This window comes from Lingula anatina, chromosome 3 (assembly GCF_051362555.1).
Source record: "Lingula anatina isolate TDL-2025a chromosome 3, LinAna3.0, whole genome shotgun sequence".
Lineage (NCBI taxonomy): Eukaryota > Metazoa > Brachiopoda > Lingulata > Lingulida > Lingulidae > Lingula > Lingula anatina.
Window position 1 is genome coordinate 21514308 of NC_141769.1, and position 9204 is coordinate 21523511.

The window sequence follows — 9204 nt, forward strand, 5'->3', positions numbered from 1 at the left end:
TATTTCTAAGTGCAAAAAAAAAGGAAGCCAAGAAATGAAGTTGCCTCGTACACAATTTTTTGCGTGCACTTCTTTTGTTTACGTACTAAAAGAGAGGAATGTCAAGACTCGCATACCGCCCCCGGTTCCTCTGTTTGAACCCCTTTGACTTATCTGCTGACAAACCGACTTTTCTCGACCTGAGCTCAAAACTACGGAAGATTTTTACCTAATCTGGGTTATAGAAACGAGTGAGAGATGTTTCTCTATAACAGATTAGTTGAAAAAAATACCGAGAGAAAAAAGCTTCATTTTCAGTGTCACTTATGAAACATTAATATACTGCACGTAGAATATTAACGTAGCATCCATTTAAAATTTATATATAATAAAAAGATAATTTTTTACCAATGTTATGAAATACAGTATAAAATGTTTAACGAACAACTTCATTAAATTAAACCAAGAATTTCAAGTCTTTGATTAGACCAGCCCGACTTATTGCTATTCACACGTAATTGAAATCTGGAGTTTTTATACTTATGAAGTACTAAAAATATATCGCATATTAAAGCTCGAAAGATTGTTAACGCATTGCATAAAATTTTCAGTTTTAATTTGTCAGTTTTAATTGTGTAGTTTATTTGAAAACAACAGTTTTCACGCACGCTCCTGTCAATATACAGAGACGGGCTACTTATTGCCCCGGCCCTTTATAAGGAACGAACAAAACCGGTAGTTTTTAATTTTACCTGGTTTTACCTGGTCACTAACATCATTATCTCGGCCTTTCTCTCTCCGTAGCTCATGAAAAAGATGGCAAGGTTTTACTTTTTATACCATTCGTTTCTCTAAAAATGACCCAAAAATATTCATTGGGCCGGTGTAAAAGAACATGAGTATGCTTAAAGTAATATGTTCAGTTCGTATACGAAGATCCGATTTCGTACGAGCACCAAAGAAAGGATCATGGAGCAACAAACATCGACAACAACGCTAATTCATGTATAGTCATTTTACACCATATCCAGAAAAAGAATGACAACTGATTTTTAGTACAATTAAAAACGCTTGTGAAAGAAACCGGGACTCTTTCATGTTGTTAAATTTCGGTCTCTCGGTTGAAATAAAAAACCCGATGGTTTTTAACGCGCTGCAAGAAAAAAAAAAAGAAAAGAAAATGCCCCCTACCCCCAGAATGTTACGACATGTATTGTTATAGACAGGTATGAATCAAATTCAAACAGGCTAATTCAGCTTTGATGGAAGCTGTCAAGCGCACACGAATATGAATGACAGTTTTTTTAAACAAACGTCAAACACAATTACTACACTCTTCTCTCCGAACATGTAAAAACCCCTATATCCTTTGATTGACAAGATGCCAATCAAATTCATTAGTTTTGATAGCTGCTGTCAAGTAATTACAGCTTGATTGGCAGGTTATATAAACAAACGTCAATCACAATCATTACACGGTGGATCACTATAGTCGTCGAACACATTTAGTTCAACCTTCCTACACCCTTTGATTGACAAGGTGCCAATCAAATTCAGTAGTTTTGGTAGTTGCTGTCAAAAAATAACAGATCGATTGGCAGGTTATATAAACAAACGTCAATCATCGCGCACTGTGATTTCTCTCGCTGTGAAACAGTGAGTACGCCAAAAGAGAGCGCTAAAATCTGAAGTTAGTAATTAAATTGCAAAATATTTCAAGAGAAAATGTGCAACATGTTTCCAAAACTAGTTCTCTTTTTGAACCCTTCAGCGTCTCTAATACGACACTCTAGATTACAAACTATTTTGTAAAAAGAAGAATTTAGCGAAAGAAGCCAATTTAAAAAGCAGATTCAAGTAAAGAAATATGACATTTGACGTTATTCTGGAGGTAGCGCATGGGTCATGTCAAAATTAGTTAAACTATGTTCCCCAGTATGTGCGTGGAAGAAGGAAGTATTTTTGCATTATGTGTGGAATATTGACAGGTTCTTTTACTGTCAAAGACTTCCTGCGAATAAATAAATAAATAAATAATAAATAAATAAATAAATAAAACGACACTATGTCATCTTCATGAAAGGTGACGTTCGTGTTGTGGTTGAGGTAAGTGGTTTAATTTTTGCGGGGTTAAATGTTGGCAAGGACCTATGATAATAAGATAAGTGGATGGGAAAGAAAAATATAACTGTAAACAAAAATATTACTATCCCATTTAACAAATAAACCGCTACTTCGCTCTTGTAACTATTTTGTTGGTTTATTTTACTGCAGTAAAGGGTGGATAAAATAGTTCAAAACGCCCTCACAGTGCCCTTGTTTATGCAACTTCAGCTGCTGGGGTTAGGTGAAGGGGCGAGGACAGGTGTGATTTATTTTTCAGAAACCGAAAAGTCATGACCCCCCCCCCCCCCCCCTCTAAATCGCCACTGGTTTATTATAACTAGCCAATCCTCCAGTCATTTCAAGCGGTCAATACACGTCTTCAACACATATCTTAAATCACATGATTATATATTTGACATGCCAGTACAACACTTAAAGGACATTCAATTTTATCTTATATAAAAATTTAAAGCGATACATGTATTTTATTTCCTCGAGAAATGATATTTTGACAAAGGGGACCCGGTCCATATGTAAAAAAACTTTTTATACGCGGTAATATTCTGACGTTTGTCTTGTCTCAACATGGTTGTGACGTCTACCACGAAATTGATTGAAAATGTGCTAGATGTGACAAGCCGTTGGCCACTGTAAATGCATATAGTAGGCCATAATAACCGATTTTTAACCATTTACCTAAAATATCTTGTTAAAGGGTTTTTAAAGCGCGTCTTTTTGGTACTTCTGATCCTCATCTACTGATACGGATAGTTGAAATTGTAATATAAAGTTCATGGGCGTAACTAGGCATACGCACGGATGCACTGTGCGTACAATTTTTTGAGCCAATCATGATATTATTCTCTATAAATTTAGTGTATTTTTCACGAAAAAATAATCGAAAATCCTCTTCGATTGCAAGTTAGAGTCACCTGAATGTACAAATCTTCTGTATGAATCGTATACGCACCATTGTTCTGACGCCCCCCGTCTCGTTTGCTTTCACAGAACTGAGGTAAATAAACAATACTAGCTACCTCCAGAAGTCCTATCTTCCTTTGCCTCTTAATTGGAGGTTTGAATGCCCTTCAACTCTCAGGTAGCCTTTGTCTTAAGTGTGTCGAATGCACACTCGCTGGCGAGATTTATCTCAGATAAAAATCTACCTGTGTTATTTTCAAAGAGCAGCTCCAGCAGACCTGGGGACACTAGATAAAATCTGGACAACGGGCTTTATCAGGAGCCAGAGAAACAAAAAAATATTTCCTGCAAAGCTCTAAAGAATTTTGACACGGACTTGACCCGGCTTAACCCTCTAAACTAACAGGGTGATATGGGCAATTTTCACAAACAAACAGAGCTTTATCCTGTAATATAATTATTTGATTTTGGATGATACCATATATAAGTTCAACTTTTAGAAGATTCATCATTAAGCTGACCATGCAGGGCCGTAGCCTGAGCAAAATGCCGGGGGGGGGGGGGGGCAGTAAGCGGAAACGAGGGGGCGAAGCCCCCGAGGGGGGAGGGGGTGCCCCCCTCCCACGGTGTGGAAAATTTTTAAAAACTGTACGTATAATACTGCATTCTGGTGCATTTTAAATGTTATTTATTAGTCAATCATAAGTCAGAAATTGTGGGTTCATTTTGCCATAAGTACAGTCATTTTTTTCACACAACACGGAGGGTGAGCTTTTTGGCATAAACTGAGTTGGCTAAAAACAGTACACCTTTGTAAACAGATTGTTGAATGATTGTCTAGTGGCCATGAGTGCCTTTTCTCACAGAATTGATACAAACTTTGCAATTATTTTTTTTACCTTTGCGATCATTTTTTTGCACCCCAATTTCCAGGGGGGGCAGCTGCCCCCCCCCTGCCCCCCGGAGGCTACGGCCCTGCCATGGATAGCAAGAAGGTGTAAGAATCCTACAACGATCAACTGTTCTTAAGATTATTTTCTGACAACTCGGGATAACCGCAACAAACCACATCGAACAAAGGTGCCTCACCGTTATTTAGAATTTAGCTTGATACAAGCGGGCATAATTTGCATATGTTTTCAAAGTTTGTGTCAGTAAGCCCCTAGTTCAATAAATATACCATTCTAAGCAAGGCTTTTTGCAGCGAGCTCTCCAGCTGCCAATTGAACGGCCGCTGTCATCACTGGACGGCCTATGTTTTCAAATTTAGAAGGCTGGATGGCTTACGATTAAAAAAGTCTTGACTTGTCGGGGCAGCTGTGGACGTCGTATGAAAATCCATTGCAGTAATTTGACGTATGAATATTATACTACTTTGTAGTGCACGCTGTTTTTCAGTCACGACGTAACTACTACCTAAAGCTTACAAAACACAATAAAATGTTTCCATTGACTTTAAAATATATAATGCAGAAGTGACAAGAATGATCTACATTCGGTACAAAACACGTGTAGGCCCTAAATGAAATATGACCTAACTTGCCGCCAAATTATGAAAGGGGACACCTTTCGGATCTTTATACGTATGGCACCTGACAAAGCTAATACATAATAAAGGCAATTTTTATATCTTCGGCGAGAGATTGTTCGCAATCCGAAAGAGACGAGAAGGCAATTTTCATATTTGTTCAAGAGACTTCGTTAACCGAGGATCGGGAACAAGAGATAGTTACCGACCGCAGCGAGATGAGAAGCCAATTTTCGTATCTTCAGCAGGAGATCGAGCATGATCTGAGCGAAAAGAGAAAGCAATTTTCTCATTCGTTCAATGGACTTCGTTCGCAGAAGATCATCAGCCAGAGATCGTTCGCGATCCGAGCGAGACGAGAAGGCAATTTTTATATTAATACAAGGGCGTTCTTTCGTGGAAGAGCGTGACGGGAGATCGGTATCAATTATTTTTAACCCACTTTCCCAATGAAATTTATTATTAAAAAAAGATTCCATTAATTTTTACCCCACCCCCACCCCCGCTCACGGCTTTTGGAAAAGTTTGAGGCCCTGAAATTTTGAAGTAAGATACAGATGGCAATTATGTATGGCCTGTACCCCAATCCCGGAAAAAGCGTTGCTTCTGGGTGAAATAATTTACTGGAACTTAATTATATTGAGGGAATATTTTAAACTTTAAGTAATGATTTTATAAACGGTGAAAACTAAGCTATTATATTTGGCACATATAATTTAAACTGCCCTTCATCTTTTGCGTAAGTCGATCTACATTTAGCTATACCTGGGAATTTAAAAATTCTGTGCGTACAATTTTAAAAGGTCTGGTTACGCCCCTGAAGTTTTTCATGAATCTTTCAAATGTAATATTACTTGTAAGATATACTATCAACACACAAGACACGATGCATTTTTCACTTGTGTCTTACATGTACGACAAGACGCAACACCACATACAATGAGGGATTTTTTCATGATTTGGTCACTTATTCAGTGGGTCTAAGAGGGAGGGGGCCACATTTTGGCTTCTGTCCTGTCTCAACATGGTTGTGACGACAACCACAGATTTCGTGGAAATGTGCTAGATGTGACAAGCCCTTGGCAGCTGTAAATATGTACATATAGTAGGTCATTAAATCAACGGTTTTTATTCATTTATCTCAATAAAGAATATCGTTAAAATGTTTTAATGCATGTCTCTTGGCACTTTGGTACCTCATCTACCGATCAGAAATAAGAGAAGACAAATGTAGAATGAAGTTGTTCATAAATCTGTAATAAGTACTACTTGCAATGTATAATACCATAGCGCGAGACACAGTGTGTTTTATGTGTGTGTCATACTACACTGTTTTACATTTGTCGAGCGAAGAGAGAGACATTTTTATCATATGTCACCCTGTCTCTTTCAACACAAAGTCTTAGATCCCCGAGTGAAATACATAGGTTTTGGTGACATGATGAGAATCTCTCTTCGTCGAGGTACATTCTAATTCACTAAAGACTGGGACTCACAGTGATGTTAGCTGGTACCTCACGACAACCATGATTATATTTTAACCGAGGATGCTTATCATGAGTGTTGCATCTGAATTTTCTTGATTATTTATATCATATGTGTTCACAGAAAAATAATTTTCGGATAACAGTTTAGTCTGCAATAAAAATGACAAATATGTATCATGCAGTTAATTTTTAGAAACGAGATAAATGAATATGCTCTTAGTTAAAAAGTAAAAATAAAGTCAACTGGTAATTTACTGCATTTGGATTGCAGAAAAAAAAACATGCAGTCACATATATGATCCCTGAATTTGACAGTTTTTTATTTTCTACAACTATAAATTTCAAACCTTGTCAATTTAGACTTGTTTTCTAACTGGTCATTGTAAGTGACGTCAAATTCTACAAACATGATGCCTACCACATTCAAAAAGGACATCCTTTTTCAAATGATAGGCAAAGAAATTACATTGTAGTTTAATACCAGTGGCAGATTTAGGGGGTGTGTCAGTGGGGGTCCTGACCCCCCCCCCCCCCCCCCCCCCTTCGATATCTGAGAAAAATCACACCAAATCACACCTCCACACCAGAGAAACGCATTATTTGCATTCGGGAGTTTTCTGGGTAAAATATTTCATTGATTTTATGGTACGGCAGCTATGGATATGTTTTTAAATGAATTAGGCCTACTGGGTCATGACAGGCTTTCTCAATGATTTGCTATTATAACTGTTCTTTAATAACTACCAGAAACTTTTGCTGTTTATTTTTAAAAACGCGTGTGAAAACGAAGAACCAGAAACAGACCTCTTTCAGGCTGCTTTACTTCAAGTGTAGTATAGTTGTTCTCAAAAATTGCATTGTAGGTGCAATCAGTGGCGGATTTAGGGGGGGGGGGGTCAGGGGGGTCCAGACCGCCCCTTCGGTTTCTGAAAAATATATCGCACCAATATTCCCCTCTTAAAATTAGCATTTTGACTAACTAAATAATAGTCCTAAACTGTACAAAAGGGCACTATTGGCTCTACAAAACACCAAAAAAAATTCGGGGTCCTTCAGCAGAGCCCACCCTGAGCTTCAGAGATAACTTGACACTAACCTCTTCACTATAGCCTATCTTCATCGTGTCAAGTTACATGTTAGTGTCAAGTTATCTCTGAAGCTCAGGGTGGCAGAGCCTGAACCCCACACCAAGGGGGCTATGGTCATCAGAGGCCTGTCGTTCCGCCCCCCCCCCCCGCCCCCCTTCGGTATGACAATGTAACAAAGAAGAATGTGCAGAGACAAGCGTGCCCGCATACATGCCAACGCACGCACTCACCTAGTTGCGCCGACGGACAGCTATCAACAGTTTAAGACTATCATTGTTGTTGTTGTTTACGTTGTTGTGCGTGTGTGCGTGAGACGTCATACATGCACGCATGTTTGTTCTTACGTCGGAATTATTTTTAGATTGCCATACAGAGTTTAATATCCGACAATACATACATTACCTTTGTTTTTAATAACTGTTAGCTGCTTTCAACTTATGGTGAGTCAACACCTATTTTTCTTACTGTATATTATGTTACAATTAAAAAGAAAAGGGACAAAAGATTGGAGTTGTCTTCAAATTATTGGTAAAAAATATCCACGTAAAAAAATATCTACGTAATACATGAAATTAGAATTTTGACTATCTGAGTCATAGTTCTAAACCGTATCAAATGACACCGTTCGCCTTCTAAAATACTAAAAATTTTCGCCCCCCCTCAGCGGGCCCCGAACCCCACGCCAAGATTTGGGGGGGGGGGGGTGGGCGCTTCGCATCCGGGAAAGCCCCCTTCAAACAATCCTGGATCCGCCCCTGGGTGCAATTACATAGTAGGTGCCAAACATAAAGCTTAGTTAGCTTGTGACGCATTCTAAATGAATGGCTTAATTTTTGGGCCCACCCCTTTAGTAAAAAAAAAAAAAAAAAAAAATATATGACCCCCCCCCCCCACTTTCTCCGCCCCCACCCCGTACTTTATGATGATCATCATCATTATCCCGATCCTCCGCATATCGAAGATTGTCGGCACACTCCATGGACCAAGCCCCTCTACTTCTTTCTATCAACTGTCATCCTCGAGACCTCTGTTAAACTTTTTCTTGTCTATTTGTATGTTGGTTTTCCATCAAAACCTTGGCCAGTCACGTTTTCTTTTTATTGGGACGCTTAGAAATGTTGATGTAAACAACTGTAGTTTTTCCAATGGCAACTTTATGATCAGTCCCTCAACAAAGATATATAGCAGTTACTTTTTATAAGCACCTCAATATTAGGAATCGTTCAGGAAAAAGGATACAGGATAGATATAAGTAAAGTAACAGAGTGTAGAGGATTAACGTTGTCTGGATAGGGCATACATGTACAACACATTGGAGTATTGGGGGGGGGGGGGGGGGAGGGGGGGGCGTAACCTCAGGCCCTTCTGGCTGTTACTAAATTCATCCCAGGAGCAGGGAATATCGGATTCCCTGCCCGGAGCGAGTCGAGCATTGGTTCGTAATTAGAAAAAAAAGACTCTTGAGAAATATATGATTTGGTAGCTTCAATTATATTTTACTATTATTAATATTATCAATTGATTTAATATCAAAATACAGATTAATCAAGATCACCACCTTTGAAATCTCTGGTTTGGGCATCACTTCCTGTCAGCTTTATTACTAAAGACAATCTAATTTGCATATAAGAGAAAAAAAGCCGTTTTTATCTTGTGTTGGGTTCTTTACATATTTTTTCATTATTTTAAAAAAGCAATGTTCCTTTTTTTACTGACACATTTATAAATATTTTATCAATATGTGTAATTTATTAATTTTATAATCATAAAAAAGACACATTCCAGACGTGTATGACGTAATCTCTCCCAAGTCATAAAAGTAGTAAAATAGCGCTGACTGGTGAAGTAGGTCAATTGCCTGTGTTTTTCTCCCATACGATTATTGATTTTTTTTTAACGTGGAACATTTTGGGGGGAGGATGAAGAGAGAGAGGGGTCGAATTACCAAAAATAATTGGCATGCCTAGAATAACTACAGGTAAAATATACTGCAAATTTAAGAAAAGGAAAAAAACAAGATGCATTCATTCAATTGCAGCGAGTACAAGTTTACAGATTTAATGAGATCTTTGTATTTCATCTGCCTCTCCCTAAA

The 9204-nt window shown here is 38.2% G+C and overlaps 1 long non-coding RNA gene across 1 annotated transcript in view; it reads left to right on the plus strand.

The window, feature by feature from the left end:
* The first annotated feature begins 2741 nt into the window (after window positions 1–2741).
* Window positions 2742–9204, plus strand: part of LOC147763071 (uncharacterized) — a 57481-nt gene continuing 51018 nt past the window's right edge. Inside the window, exon 1 of the long non-coding RNA XR_015333441.1 lies at window positions 2742–2911. This is a non-coding gene — a long non-coding RNA (uncharacterized LOC147763071). The remainder of the gene's footprint in view (window positions 2912–9204) is intronic.